Source organism: Marmota marmota, unplaced genomic scaffold (genome assembly GCF_001458135.2).
Source record: "Marmota marmota marmota unplaced genomic scaffold, marMar, whole genome shotgun sequence".
Taxonomy (NCBI): domain Eukaryota; kingdom Metazoa; phylum Chordata; class Mammalia; order Rodentia; family Sciuridae; genus Marmota; species Marmota marmota.
Genome location: NW_026000000.1, coordinates 8671323 through 8687273, shown reverse-complemented (window position 1 = coordinate 8687273; position 15951 = coordinate 8671323). Strand labels below are relative to the sequence as shown.

The following is a 15951-nucleotide window of genomic DNA, read 5'->3' as shown; positions in this document are numbered from 1 at the left end:
TGTGTTTTTTTTTTTTTTTGTATGAAGTTCAGTAAGAGGCAAGACCAAAAAATATCACTGGAATCATTACCTAGGTTGTGAAGCTATAAAGAAAAGAAAGGCAGTGGTTTTCAAAAATGTTAGGTTAATGAAGCTACCTTGCATGTGTGATATGAGATGATGTTTGGGGATGTTATCTTATGTTATGTTTCGAAATGTGTTATCCCCCAAAAGCTCATGTGTGAGGCAATGTGAGAATGTTCAGAGGTAAAATGATTAAATTATGAGAGCTGTACCCTAATCAGTGAATTAATCCACTTGAATGGATTAACTGGGTGGTAACTATAAGTAGGTAGGATATAGCTGGAGGAATAGATTACTGGGAGCATGCCTTTGTGGTTTATATTTTGTCCCTGGTGGATAGAGCTCTTCCTGCTTCCTGGATATCATGTCCTGAGATGCTTTCCTCTGCCCTGTACTTACACTATTATGTTCTGCCTCATTTGGGGCCCAGACCTATGGAGTTGGCCAACCATGGACTGAACCTCTGAAACTGTGAGCCAAAACAGACTTTTCCCCTCTAATTTGTACTTGTTGAGTATGTTGTTCACAGCAACACAAAGCTGACTAAAACAAGGAGGAATTTTAAGGCACTCTCAATTAGTAATGATTGCACTGATGTTCATTCTTTTTCAAAGTGTATGTATATACTTAATATTACATGATAAATTTCACAAGATGAATTCTCTGTACATTTCTACACCAGATAATCTATAATTTTGATAAAGTGATTGCTTAAAAAAAAAGATAAAATAACCAAAATGAGATCAAAAGGAAAGGCCTGAATTGATCACTATGGAAATGATGTCAGCTAACTCCTTTTATACGTGATTTCTATCAAGGAATCTGGACTTTTTTTTTTTCTTCTTCAGTATTTACAAAACTGTTGGAAGCCACCATCTGATCATTGCTAGAATCTCAAAATTAACATGTTGGAAACCACTATTTTAATCTTTCTATTTTTCCTGTGTTGCTTGGTATTTGACTTATGATCACCATTGAACTTTATTTTATCATATTTTCATTTCCCTCATGTTCCCAGGCTCTTCATTCTCTACTCCCCAGTCTCTTATCCACAGGACCTTCTGCCCTTTTCCAGTGTAAAACAGAAGCTGCTGAACATGAATTCTTAAATGCTTTTTCCATTGCATATAGAAGATTGCTTCTACTTTTAAAAAAGAAAATGTGTTATAAATATTAACACTTTTATCACCCTTTTGGCTTTCAAGCCAATATGGTTTTTATCGCTATGCACTACAAACTTCATACTCTTATAATATACTTTTCCAAATTTTCCTTCTTTCCCTAATGGCTGTTGCTATGCATTTCTTCCTCCCTCCCTCATTTCTTTATTCCTTCTTTTCCCTTTGAAAATAAAAGCAAGCTTAAATGTAGGTCATCCCTAAGGTACCCTCTCCTTAGCCTGCATCTTTCATCTTACCAATTCATATGTAAAACGATAATGTACATGACATGGTAAGTATGTTTTCTCCTTGAGTTAATAATATCACTAGTCTTCCTGGCATATACATAATTTCTTTAATTTTAGCTTCTTTTTTATTGCTAGTATTCAGTTGGTTTAGCAACTCCTATTGATTGTTTTCAATACTTCTCAAGTCTTTCTTCATTTCCATTGACCTGGCCAGTTTCACTTGCCTTTTGTATTCCTCAGATGGTTCTCCAGTCTGGTACAAAAATAAATTTATCCTACCATTCTAACCTTATTTCCAGCAGAATTTTTTGTGAAACCTTGTTTGCCCAGCAAAATAGATTGGTAACTTTTTTTATAATTGCTGGTTTTGCCTCTATACCTTCTACTTTTTATACCTTCATCCCCTTCTCCTCTCCCCTCTTACTCTTCTACATATTGAATCTCACAAAGAATGATAATAAGCCAAAGTTATGTTTTTCAGACTAAATTCTTAGCCTCATAGAATTTTGAGAATTGCATATTTTGAGCATTTTGCTAAGCTTTGTTTTTTCCATGCCTTAAAATAAATTGCCTACTTTTTGTGTTCTTTGGGGTTAGGATCTTACTTCCGCTTTAGAGCTGCAACACTATATATATGAATTAATGGAAAACATCGAACACAACACACATTTTCTTTTTGACTCCTCTGGCTTTGTGGGGGGCATCTAAAACCTGTAAGTTTTAGAGATTTCACTCATAACTTTACATTCCAAGACCATAGTTTTATGAATGAGAAAAATGTGCTCCAGAATTTGAGTGAATTAATTTTATCACACTATTTAAGTAATTTGTGGCTTGTAAAATTTTCAAACTTCACTTTCTCACTTTTAAAAGCAACAAGGTTTATTTGAGTACTTTGTAGAATTTTAATCCTTTTTAGAGGATTTAAGAGTTGAATTTAAGTCTTCTGTATTTCCTCAGGACCTCTAGCTTCTTCAGTTTGCCATCATCCCTACAGGGAGCAAGGTTCTAGGTAATCTGGGGTTTCCACAACCCTTACTGTACTGGCTGTGAGTCCCCAAACATGTAGCCCCTCTGTAAACTCACTCTGCTAGTCCCATTTCCCTTTTCTCCCACTAGCAACTGACTTCTTGTTTTGTTTTACATTCTGCAGCCTTCTTCAGACCTTTTTGTTGGTGGGGAATCTTATTTCCTATAATGTCTTTTACAAACTTAAATGTAGTCTAATGGTTGCATTGTTTTAAGAAAAATATCATAAGTCGGAATCAGTTATCCATAAAATCTGAATTCTTCTCAAATTTGTCATCATTTTATCCTCATGTCTCACCAACACCCTCTTAGTTCTTTACTGCCTTTTATGGATTATAATTCCTATTCCCAAAAACATATTTCTTATTATTGTTTTCACAGAGGAAATTGGGACAATAAGGATATTTTTCTTAAAAGAATTTAAACTCATTCTCTTCTCTTACCCACTAGATGGCTCAAGTGCACCACTTTAGCAACTCAGATTGACATTTGCCTGTTTCACCTGTGGTTTCTGCTGAGTGCTGATTCCTTTTAAATTGTCTGACGAGCCCTTCTGTGAACCATTATTCCAGTGCTTTACATATATGCTGTGGAAAATTTTCTCACATTTTCTGACCATTTATAAACTTCTGAAAAGCAGGTGAAATGTTCTTCATATCAAAAGTTAAGACAGTAATTAGCATACTGTGAAGTGGTTGTTTTTTGTTGTTGTTGTTGTTTTAGGGTACTAGGGATTGAACTCAGGGCTTGGCACTGCTAGGTAAGCACTCTGCCACTGAGCTACATCCCCAACCCAGAATTCTTAAAAGATTTCCTTTCAAAGACTGTTTTGGACTTAAATTCAGCTGCCAGTAATAGAGTCCCTCATAGTAAGCATACAATTGATAACTCATGCTTTTCTTACTCAGTCATTTTGAGCCATGTTCTAGGATATGATATTATTCTAGGAGTTTTGAGGCACCATGGACTGTTTCCTTTTGTTCAGCAATAGTATTTATTGTGTTTATATACTTGGCACTGAACTAGGCAGTGGGAGGAAATACCTGAATGAACAAACAAGACATGTTTAGAGTAGAAACCCCACTGCATTAATTTTTTCCTTGTGTTTGAGGCCATAGTATTGAGTAGGATGAAATGACTAATGCAGGTTGTGCTTGTAACCATCCTTGAGGAGTGTTGACATTGTCCCTGTTGATAAAAACTTTTAAACTATATTCTTTGTTTGGGGGAGTAATGGGGATTGAATTTAGGGGCACTCAACCACTGAGCCACATCCCCAGCCCTGTTTTGTATTTTATTTAGAGACAGGGTCTCACTGGGTTGCTTAGCACCTCACTTTTGCTGAGGCTGGCTTTGAACTTGTGATTCTCCTGTCCCAGCCTCCCAAGCCGCTGGGATTACAGGCATGCACCACTGCGCCCAGCCTTAAATTGTATTCCTTAGAAATATTTTATACTTACGGCTGGTTGTTTCGAGGTACAAAGTAAAAAGGAAGGGAAGCTAGGATTGGTTAAGTGCTTATCATTTGCCAGTTTCTTGCTTAATATACATTGTTTGTTTTGATTCTCCCATTAACCAGGGAGACAAGTGAAATATTGCCATTTTATGTATGAAGAAACTTGAGCAATCAAATGGGTTAAATAAGTTGCTGAGGATCAACTGACTAGTAAATGGGAAGGCAATGCGTTTGCATCCCCATATCAGAACTACTTTAAAATCCTAATCCTTTCCAGGTGTCTTTGTAATCTCTTGGGAAAATGATGCTTGTGTCTCCAAAAAGGGAACCTGGACCACTTTGGGTTATAAAGGGTTGGTTTTTGTTATTGTTGTTTTGACCAAGAGAAGACAGTTATTTCCACAAAAGGCAGAATCATTTTTAATTCTTATGTCAACTGGTTGAATATTTACATTTCCTAAAGGCAGAAAATTCCAAAGGACTTATTCCCTTTGACAATTTTTTTTAAAAGGGATAAGTTAAAGAAGTATTCTTGCCAAACTGGAGCAACTATACATACCATCTCTTTGACAGCCTGAGAATAATAGCAAACTCTGTAAAAATTGATTTACCCAGAAAAACTGTAACCTAATGTTATTTTTAGGTAATAATAGATATGTTAATATATGTTTAGGTATATTAACCTATGTTTTAGTAACTGTGGTAATAATTATGAATTATTTCAATCACTTTGAAAATATAGATGATTTAAAGGAAGATGGCAAGTAATTTAAAAGTTACACAAGTTTTTAATTGTATTATAACTATATAGCATTGTATTTTTCTTCATTAAACTCCCTTGATTTCTCTTTATTGTATAAGGGTCTGTTTATTGCTAAGCTATAAAACAAGAAATATGGTTGTCTTCCAGTTTTCTTAAGGAATCAAAACAATTTATAAAATGGTATTTAAAAGGTAAGTAATTTTTCTATGTCTGTGCTATTATTTTTTTGGCTGTGCAGTCTTTGTCCTTTTTCAGTGTATCAGAAAATAGTTATTAGGTACATGTTCTTCATCATCTTCAAAGTTGAGGTTGTACTGTCACAGTTAAAACAGAAATCATCAGAACTTCTGACTAAACCTTGATGTCATTTTGTGTCATCAGATTTAAAATAATGTCATCTTCTCATGATTCTGAGTAAATTTGTACCAGTTAAGCCACTTTACAAAGTATCCTATACATTGACTAGATAATACTGACATTTTTATTCCTTTTTATGTATCATCCTGTGTTGACAATTTTATTACCATATTTATACAGTGTTACTTGTGGGAATTCCAAAGCCTTGGCAATTCTTAATAACCAAGGAGATTCTAATTCTACCTTTTGAGGGAAATGCAAGATTATTCATATGTCTATAAAGAATCTGTGAAAAGGGTGTTTTTAAAAAGTAATAGAATTCCTTATCATTTTTTATTATAGCCTGAGTGATATATTAAGTACAAGGAGGTGACTTTCATATGTAATGAGTTAAAATTGTGGCATGACAATTAGAGTACAATTATCTTTGCTGAGTCAACTTCATTTAAACCTTAACTGCATACTGTGTTGTTCAGTCACTTCCTGATTTAATCATGAGAAGTAACAATACGTAATCATTTAATAGGTAGCATGTTATACTTTGTAGACTTCAGAATGTCTTTGCTGAATTAAAGTCCACAAAGGAAGATGAAAGGAAATTCTTTTAGAATTCAACTTATATAGCTTTTTTTTTTTTTCTTTTTGGATTTGAAGTGACATGAGTGTCCTTTGTAATAAGAAGAGAACTCTAGATGAATTTAAATATTTAATCTGCTGCAATTTTTTTTGTTAGTTGGAAATGAGGCACATTTTTAGAAAATGTTATTTACATACGTATACACACATATTGTCTAAATATCATTGGTTTGCTATTTTGACGTTTTTGACTATGCTTCCTGGGGAAAAAACTTTCATTGTGATCCAGAACACATTCTTGTGTATAGAAGCATAAATTTCACAATATTTATCATTACCACGTGATCTGTATCTGATTATTCCTTTTCTATTTTATTTAAAAAAATCTAATTCACCAAATAGATTTCATGAACCATCAATGGATTGGGACTCATAGTTTGGAAAAAAACTATCGTATAGAATTGGAAAGTAAATTTTTACTCTGAATATTATCTATAGACTATTGTGAAGCTGTTTGGATATTTGAAGTGCTTTATTGCAGTTTAGTAGCAGGCTTAAAAACAAACAACACCACAAAAATTCATGCTTTCTTGAATTCTCTCTGTTACATTATCACCAAATATTATATGTATTTTATATATATATATATATATATATATATATACACACACACACACACACACACACACACACACACACATTGAAAATTTAACTGAAGAATTAGAAGATGTTGGACCAAGAACCAAACTGACAAAGGAAAATTGAATATTGATTGCAATACTAAAATTAGACCATTTTAGTTAAATGAAAATAAATTTCAAGTCAGTTGTTTTTAAAGACCACCATTAACCAGAATACAGCATCAATTCTTGGTAGTCTAAGCATTCTAATATGAAGTCTACATGATAGAATTTTATTAAGTACCCACAATTATTACAAAAATATATTTGTGATCATTAATTTATTTGCTTCACTTATGTTGAATTACTTTACATGTCTTATCTTTTGTAAATTGGAAACTTAACACTTCTTGGCTGACAAAAAAATTTTACCTAGATATATAGGTTACTTTTAGTATAATATGAAAGATACTAAGTGTCATGAGAAGCATAGAAAAATTCAATGAAAAGTACCATTTTCTGGCCTTAGGTAATCATCATCATGGAGATGATGGAGGATGGCATTTCAAAGAAGGGCAACAGAAGTGTAAAGGCAGAAAAGTTTGATATGTTCAAGAAATATATTGAGCAGAGGAGAACACATCTCTTGCAGTCAGTACATACTTGCTGCAGCAAATATAATGAGGTTCAATTTGATGGGGGTAAACTAAGCAGGAAGAGTAGTGAAAAAAAAATCTTTGAAATGGTTTGGAGAACAAATGAGCTTGAAGCAGTTTGCCAAGACATTAAGAGTAAAAGCAACATGATTTGACAGTTGATTAATTTGTTAAAAATTAACACAGTGTGAAGAACACAAATGTGAAGAAAACACTTACGCTTTGTCCTTGCAGAGGTTTTACTCTAATGGGGAACTTGGGCATTTTCATTTCTGGGTAGTGCGTATGATTCCATGGAGGAAAGCCAAGAGTGCCCAGAAAATGATTGCACTAACTACTGCACTTGAAACTTCACAGATGAGTAGGTCTTGACCAGGGAAAGTAAGTGGGGAGAAGTATGTTGCAGATAAAAGAAAATGAGATAAAACTAAAACAATCTATATCGGCTTGGAGGTGAGAGATAGTGACATGTATTTAAAACAGTCCTTTGTGGTTACATCCTAGAATTGGAGAGGGAGGAGGTTCTAGTAAGAGAAGAAGCCAGGGCCAAATCAATCAGGTTTTTGGAATCCCTAATGAGGGCTTGAGCAGAAGGAACCATGGTATGATTTAAGCAAAAGAAACTTAGAAATTAATTTGCATATTAGAAGGATTACTTTAGTTAAGATGGTGTTGGTTATAAATAAAATCAGAAGGGCTGGGGATGTGGCTCAAGCGGTAGCGTGCTTGCCTGGCATGCATGCGGCCCAGGTTCGATCCTCAGCACCACATACAAACAAAGATGTTGTGTCCGCCGAAATCTAAAAAATAAATAAATATTAAAATTAAAAAAAAAAAATCAGAAGACAGAACATGATCCAGAAAAGTTCAGCATATACAAGGGTAGGAAATATAGCTTAGACCTGACAAAAGTTAGGAACCAGGCATGTTTTTCAGCTAATACCAGGTACGCCCACATTCTCCACCAGCATATGGCTTCTTGTCTTTGCTTTGTTGTGTCTGCTTCATTGTTCTTTCTGTGTACAGTGGCTTCTCTGCTTCTTCAATTACAAAGTTAACCCACATCCTTTTGAGTTTCCCTTCTACATCCAAACCACTCAGAGAGAACCTGATTGATCTACCCTTGGTCTAATTAGCCATGCCTAGAGGGTTGGGGCCATATAGCACAAACATAACTGCTTCAAAACCTACGCCTCTTAGTAGTTAAGGGAGTGCAAGGAATTGTAGGCTGGCAGATTTCTCAGAAAGAATGAACTGTGGAAGATTATTCTGACTGGAAAATAAATTGAAATCAGAGGGATTAGAGGGGGCCCCTTTAGTAGAATATAATAATCAAGATGATAATCTTGGCCTCAGAGTGGAGAATAAAAAGATAACAGATTTGTGATAGAGAAGGGTTGAATCTCTAGAATGGCATGGCAGGTTGAATGTGAAAGAATGTCAGTGTTTCTGACTTGAATAACTAATTGGATGATGATAGCAATTCCTGAGATGGAAGAATACAGAAAAAGATTTGGTGGGACTTGAGAGAGATGAAGGAATTACTTTTGTATATGTAGTTTGAGGTAGCTTTTAGACATCTAAATGGAGACGTATAGTAAACCTTGATTATATATATCTAGGGTAGACATAAAAGCTCAGTAGTAGACAAATGTTTAAAGTTCTTTAGTGATAACTGAAGCCATGCAGAATGCATTTCCCTGGGAATATATAACAAGAAGAGGGCCAAGACAGTTCTGAAGAGAATCATATTTCAGGGCTGATGAGAAAGGAGCCTGCCTACAAAGGGCAGGCACCAAAGGGATGGGAAAAACAGTATGCACCATTTTTAAGGATACAAGGAAAGAGTGTTTCAGGTAGGAGAATGTGATGAACAGTATCAGTTGTTGCTGAACATCAAAAGACAAAGTAAAGTTCTTGATGACTGTGGTGAATGAGATTCATGAAAATAGGATTGAGGATTCTGGAAGTTGAAGAGATTCAAGTTAGCAGATATTAACAGTGCTTACGCATTCTTGTTTTAGGGGAAGTAGAAAAGAGCCAGGGGCTAGAGATTGTGATGATAGCCAAGTAAGATTTTTAAGTGTGCACTTTTTAAAATAGCAGAAGAAAGAGTGATAATAAGTTTAGCAAGCCCTGTTATATTGTAATGGTGAACAATAAAGCAAAAATTAGTTTGTAGAAACTGGATTACTGAATGGAAGCTCAGTATAATGATTTGGATGTGTGGTGTTCCCCCAGAGCTCACGTGTGAGACAATGCAAGAAGGTTCAGAGGAGAAATGATTGCATTTTAAGAGTCTTAACCCAATCAGTGATTTAATCCCCTGATTGGGATTAACTGAGTGGTAACTAAAGTGATAGGGTGTGGCTGGGGGAGGTGGGAATCAGGTCATGGCTTTGGGTATATATTTGTATCTGGCTAATGGAGTCTCTCTCTGCTTCCTGATGACCATAATGTGAGCTGCTTCCCTAAGCCACACTTTGCCGCCATGATGTTCAGCCTCACCTCCAGTCCTGAGGAATTGAGCTGGCCTTCTGTGGACTAAGACCTCTGAAATCTTGAGCCCTCAAATAAACGTTTCTTCCTCAGTAGTTGTTCTGGTCAGATCCTTTAGTCACAGCAGCAAAAAACTGACTAAAACACTGAGGTATTTCCTGACTTATCTTCTCCAGAATTCTCAGTAAGGTAGGGTTGAAGATTTAAGAACCAAGGGGTCAATTGGAAATAGATATTGTAGAAATTAGAGAAGATAGCTGAGTAGGAAATTTAAGATGCTTTGCCTGGCTTTGATTGGAAGCCGTAATTTTTTTTTTTTTTTTTTTTTTTTTAAAGAGAGAGAGAGAGAATTTTTTATTTATTTTTTTAGTTTTCGGCAGACACAACATCTTTGTATGTGGTGCTGAGGACCGAACCAGGGCCGCACACATGCTATGTGAGCGCGCAACCGCTTGAGCCACATCCCCAACCCCTGGAAGCCATAAATTTAAAAAGCAACACCAGTATTTGTTTTGTTCAACAGCCTTGTTATAGTCTCAAAAGGAAGAGACACCTTGTTTAGTCCATTCTGTGCAATTCAGGTTGGTGTTTCAGGGAAGAGCAAGGATATTGACATAGTGATGGCAGTCTAATTAATAGACAATGAAATAGAAACTGAGGAAGTGAGAATTTAGAAAAGGGGAGATGACTAGTAGGAAAATGAGTCATTAAAGGCCTGTGGTCTTTATGAGCATATTGAGAATTACTCAGTGGTGGCTCGTCCTAAAGTGGATGTAATACTAAAGGAGAATAAACCAATAGCTTTTTGGGGATTTCTGACCTGCATTACTAGAATAATGATGTGGCCATTAAAAGATATAGAAGGGAGGAGAGAAAGTTAGTTTTGGAAGAAGGAAAACTTGGATTTTCATTATTTCAAGTTTTATTACCCATGGAACATTTATACTGAGATGAGCAAGAAACAGTTGAGGTTTGAAAGATGGCAGAATAGAAGAGGTCACTTTTCCAGGCTGCTCCATGGCATGAAACCAAGAAAGAGGGTAGGCAGCTTCTCAGTGAGGTGGGTTTAAAAGGGGGGAGGGGTGGGGACTTTACTGGGAATTAATACTCATTCAAAGCAGATCGAGTACTCAGGAGATTATATAATGAAATAAGAAGGAATCCCTTCACTGGCAAAGTGGAGGGATATCAGAATAAAGGAAACCTGCATTTTTAGGAGGCCTGTGCCATGTCTTCATATGGAAAGATCAGAGATAAAAGACACTGCCAGACCTAGATGGTGTGCTCTTTTGTGGGAAAGAAACCAAGTCTCTCTATGGTGTCTGCTGGGCAGGGGCCAGTGACTATGGTTGCCCAGTCCTGGCAAACCTGAGCTGCATCCCACGTCCCATGTTATTGAACATGCCTAAGAGGCCAGGAGAAAGACAAGGAGAGGATTTTACAGACCCAGCTCCTCCCTCACCCTTGTGTCCGAAGGCTCACAAGTTTGCCTGGGAGGGCCAGGCCTGGCCAGAAATTAGAACGGGAAGGGGTGAAAGTGACTGAGTTTGGGGACTGATCCCCCAGAGTCCAGAAAAGATGGGGTCTGTGGGTGACAACGGTAGAAAAGGACTCCTCTTCTGCATGAGTGTAATCTTCCCGGGGTGTAGTCTCCCAGCAAGGACTGGCAGCTGCTGGGCCTTGGAGGTGCACTGATTTAAAATCTTCAGACTAATACCCATTTAAGGAAGAACCTGGAGTCTACCTCAGACTAACCCCTCCCCCTTCATAAGTTCTTCCTGTGAGAGCTGCTCTCAAAGAACACTACAGCAACCCCACTGTGAGGGTGGAGCAGACATCACACTCTAGCCCACTCCAAGAAGGGAAGCTGAGAATTTCTGAACGCCAACTGGCAACTTGACAAGCAACTCAAAAAAAGGAAAGATTTGATAGCTAGCAGCCAATACTCCTCTTCTCAAGAAGAAACAAAGACATTTGGGAATAGACAATGAACATTTATTCTCACTGACAACTTTTGACCACTGCAACAGAAAAAAATTCCTTAACTTTTCACCGAGAACTTTATTTTTGTTTAATTGTGAGCTGAATGGATCATGGACACTTCATATATATTTGTGTCTTTTTTCTCATTTCTAACATTGTTCTAAAGGCAGTTATTTTTCATGACTCAGTCTTTTGAGGGCTAGGATATTTGATAACCATATTTCAATTTTGTTCTGTTTTTTTTCTCTTACCTAGCTGTTTCTCTTGATTCTATTTCTCTCATTTCTTCTACTAACAAACTTTATTATTCTCCCTTTCACTCTTCCTTTAACTTTTTACTTCTATTTTTTCTCTTCTTCCCTCATAATCATCATATCCTACATCTCTTCTGCGTTCTCTCTTTTCACCTTTTCAAATTTTAAACCCTTCTGCAAAGTTACTGTTTATTCCTGTTGGCAGTTACTTATCATACCATTGTTAATTGTACCAGTTACCATTGTAGATGTCATAGTAGGAACTAAGTTTTTAGTATAATGCTATATATTGTTTGCATTTGTTGTTATTATTTGTCTCCCTCTAAACTGTGAGTACTAGAAACCTTAGGGACACTATAAGTTCGTAGGGTAGAAACTGCTGCCTCAGATTCATGCTGATAGATGGGCAAACACACAAACAAAACAAAAAAGCAAGGAAACAAACCAAAATACCTCAACAACAGATTTTCTGACACCATAGTGGAAGAAATATTAGAGAGGAAATTTAGAAAGTTCATAATTAAAACTACTCTGCAAGGTAAAAGACCTTATCTCTGCAAGGTAAAAGATCTTATTTCTGCAAGGTAACGAGTGAAATCAGAGAGAAAATACAGGAGGTAGAAGTTACTTCAATAAAGAGATTCGGAAATATAGTCAAATGGAAATCCTCTAAATGAAGGAATCAATAAACCAAATTAAAAATTCAATGGAGCCAGGCACCATGGCACACTCATGTAATCCCAGCAGCTTGGGAGGCTGGGGTAGAGGATCCTGAGTTCACAGCCAGCCTCAGCAAAAGTGAGGCACTAAGCAACTCAGATCTTAAGCAACTCAGACCCTGTCTCTAAATAAAATTCAAAATAGGGCTGGGGATGGTTAAGAGATGATGAACAGAACTTTCAAGAAATACGGGATAACATGAAAAGACCAAATTTAAGATTTATTGGGCTAGATGATGGCTTGGAACTATAAACCAAAGGAATGAACAATATTTTCAATGAAATAATATCAGATAATTTACCAAACCTTAAGAATGGAATGGAAAATCAAATATAGGAAGCTTCCAGGACTTTAAATATATAAAACTACAACAGACCCACACCAAGGCACATTGTAGAATTATAGGCTGCTAGAGAAAAATGACAAGCCACATTTAGAGTTAAACCAATATGGATTTCAGTGATTTTTAACCCAAACCTAAAAGCTAGGAGGTCTTGGAATAACACACCAAGCTTTAAAAGAAAATGGATGCCAACTAAAAATATTATACCCAGCAAAATTAAGCTTCAGATTTGATGATGAAATAAAAACCTTCATGATAACAGTTAAAAGAATTCACAACTAGAAAGCCTATACTACAAAACATATTCAGTAAAATATTTCATAAAGCAATGAAAGATAAGTTTGAAAACCAGCAAAGAGAAGAACTACACTAGAAGAACAGTCAATCAAAGGAGACACTATTACAAATTAAAACCAGAAATAAAATGATAGGGAATTAAAATCATTTTTCAATAGTAACATTGAATGTAAATGGCCTAAACTCATCAATCAAAAGACATAGACTGGCAGATTAGATTAAAAAAACAACCCAACAATATGCTGTCTCTAAGACTCACCTCATAGGCAAAGCCATCCACAGACTGAAGGATGGAAAAAAAAAAACATGTCATTCACATAGATCTTGTAAACAAACAGAGGTTTTTATCCTCCTGTCAGATAAAGTGAACTCAAGCCAAAGATAATCAGAATGGATAAAGAAGGATATTTTATTCTGCTTAAGGGAATTATGCATGAACAAGACATAACACTCATTTATGCCCCAAACAATGGAGCACCTACATACATCAGACAAACCCTTCTCAATTTCAAGAATCAAGTAGACCACAACACCATAATACTGGGTGACTTAAACAAGTATCTTTCATTACTTGATATATCTTTCATACAAAAATTAAACAAATCAGTGTAATTGATAATGCCATCAAATGTCTACCAACAAAGAATACCCAGGACTGGAGGGATTCTTAGCCTAGTTGTACCACACCTTCAAATAAGAAATAATACCAATCCTTCTCAAATTATTACATGAAACAAAAAAAAAAGAAGAAACCCTTCCAGATTCATTGAGGCTAGTATTACCCTGATAAAAAAAACAAGACAAAGTCACATCAAGAGAAAAAAACTCAAACTAAAATCCCTGGTGAACATAGATACAAAAATTCATAATAAAATACTGGCAAGTTGCATATTTAAAAGACTGTACCAAGATTGCACCATGCTAATGAGTTAACTGATGGCTAGGATCTCCTATCTACCCTCTGGATGAGTGATTGACAGAAGAACCAACCCATGATTGGTTGGGACTTCTGGTTCTGCCACATTCAGTTTCTTCTCAGCAAAAGAAACAATCTGTGAGGTGAATAGATAGCCTACATCTTGGGAGCAAATTTTTACCCCTCACACATCAGATAGAGCACCAATCTCTAGCATATATAAAGAACTCAAAAAACTAAGCACCAAAAAACCAAATAATCCAATCAATAAATGGACCTGAACAGACAGTTCTCAGAAGAAGATATACGATCAATTAACAAATATATGAAAAAAATATTCAATTTTTGCAATTAAGAGAAATGCAAGTCAAAACTACTCTAAGATATCATCTTACTCCAGTCAGAATGGCAGGTATTATGAAGACAATAATAAGTGTTGGCGAGGATGTGGGGACTCATACATTGCTGGTACACTCATACATTGCTAGTGGACTACAAATTGGTGCACCCAATATGGAAAGCAGTCTGGAGATTCCTTGGGAATCTGGAAATTGAACCATCATTTGACCCAGCTATCCCTCTCCTCGGTCTGTACCCAAAAGACTTAAAATCAGCATACTACAGGGACACAGCCACATCAATGTTTATAGCAGCTTAATTCACAATAGCTAAACTGTGGAACCAACCTAGATGCCCTTCAGTAGATGAATGGATAAAAACAATGTGGCATATATACACAATGGAATTTTACTCAGCAATAATAGAGAATAAAATCATGGCATTTGCAGGTAAATGGATGGCGTTGGAGAAGATAAGGCTAAGTTAAGTTAGCCAATCTTCCCCCAAATGCCAAATGTTTTCTCTGATATAAGGAGGCTGATTCATAGTGGAGTAGGGAGGGGGAGCATGGGAGGAATATACAAACTCTAGATAGGGCAGAAGGGTGGGAGGGGAAGAGAGGGGGCAGGGGGTTAGCAATGATGGTGGAATGTGATGGATATCATTATCCAAAGTACATGTATGAAGACACTAATTGGTGTGAACGTACTTTATATACAACCAGAGATATGAAAAATTGTGCTGTATTTGTCTAATAAGAATTGTAATGAAAAAATTTTTTTCTTATGAGCCTTGAGAATCCTATTAGCAAAAGATATTATTGGAAAATGTTAGGCATAAGAATCTATTTCCAGGAATGAGGTATTTTGTGTGACCAATTTTTTGGATATGTGAAGGTTTAACCCCAGTTGTTCCATTGTACAAAAGTGCCTTTAAAGCTAGGCATTCTGTCCTGTGTAAAAACTCATACAATTTTAATGAAATTATAAGTGTGAATTTTTTGTGAATTTAAAATTAAAATCTTTTTGAGTACCTTGTGAAATAAAGTATTCTTAGATATTAGTTTACATATTTTTATTCAATTGAATGTTATTGAGAAAATTAGCACTGCTTTTTAAACATATAACAGTAATCTAGATTGAGTTGAGCAGCCTGGATCCAATTGCCTAATATTTTGAGATTTTTGCATTTTGAGTACAAAGCAATTTTAGAATCTTGAATACCAGCTAACTGAAGTGTTATGGTAATATCACTCCCACATTGTGTTCTATTCTTACCAACAATTTGGTTTCCTCATTAAATAGGGAGAGATTCCTCTACAGTAGGATCTTTTCCCACTATGAAACCAAAACTGAGTGCAAATCAACTTTTCAACCTGTAAGGCATTGGGAGTCATAGATAAAGGATAAAATAAATAAAGATGAGAGATAGGCCAACCAAAGGGAGGAATATTCATGTGTTTTCTGGGGATGGGCAAAGATTTTCTAATAATTCAGCCACTACCTCTTTTTGCTCTTTTTATGGTTCTTACAGTTCCATGTCATGGCAGTTGTCAGCTGTCATGGTGCTGGTATGAGGGTTGTCATTTAACATGCAGATAAAATCAAAATGGGGTTTGGGGTCTACTAGAAGTTGTTCAGGTTGGTCATCTTGGATGTCATTATTCCAGCTG

At 36.0% G+C, this 15951-nt stretch overlaps 1 protein-coding gene across 5 annotated transcripts in view; it reads left to right on the top strand.

The window, feature by feature from the left end:
- Positions 1 to 15951, top strand: part of Mapk8 (mitogen-activated protein kinase 8) — a 73242-nt gene that overhangs the window by 4867 nt on the left and 52424 nt on the right. The window lies entirely within an intron of this gene.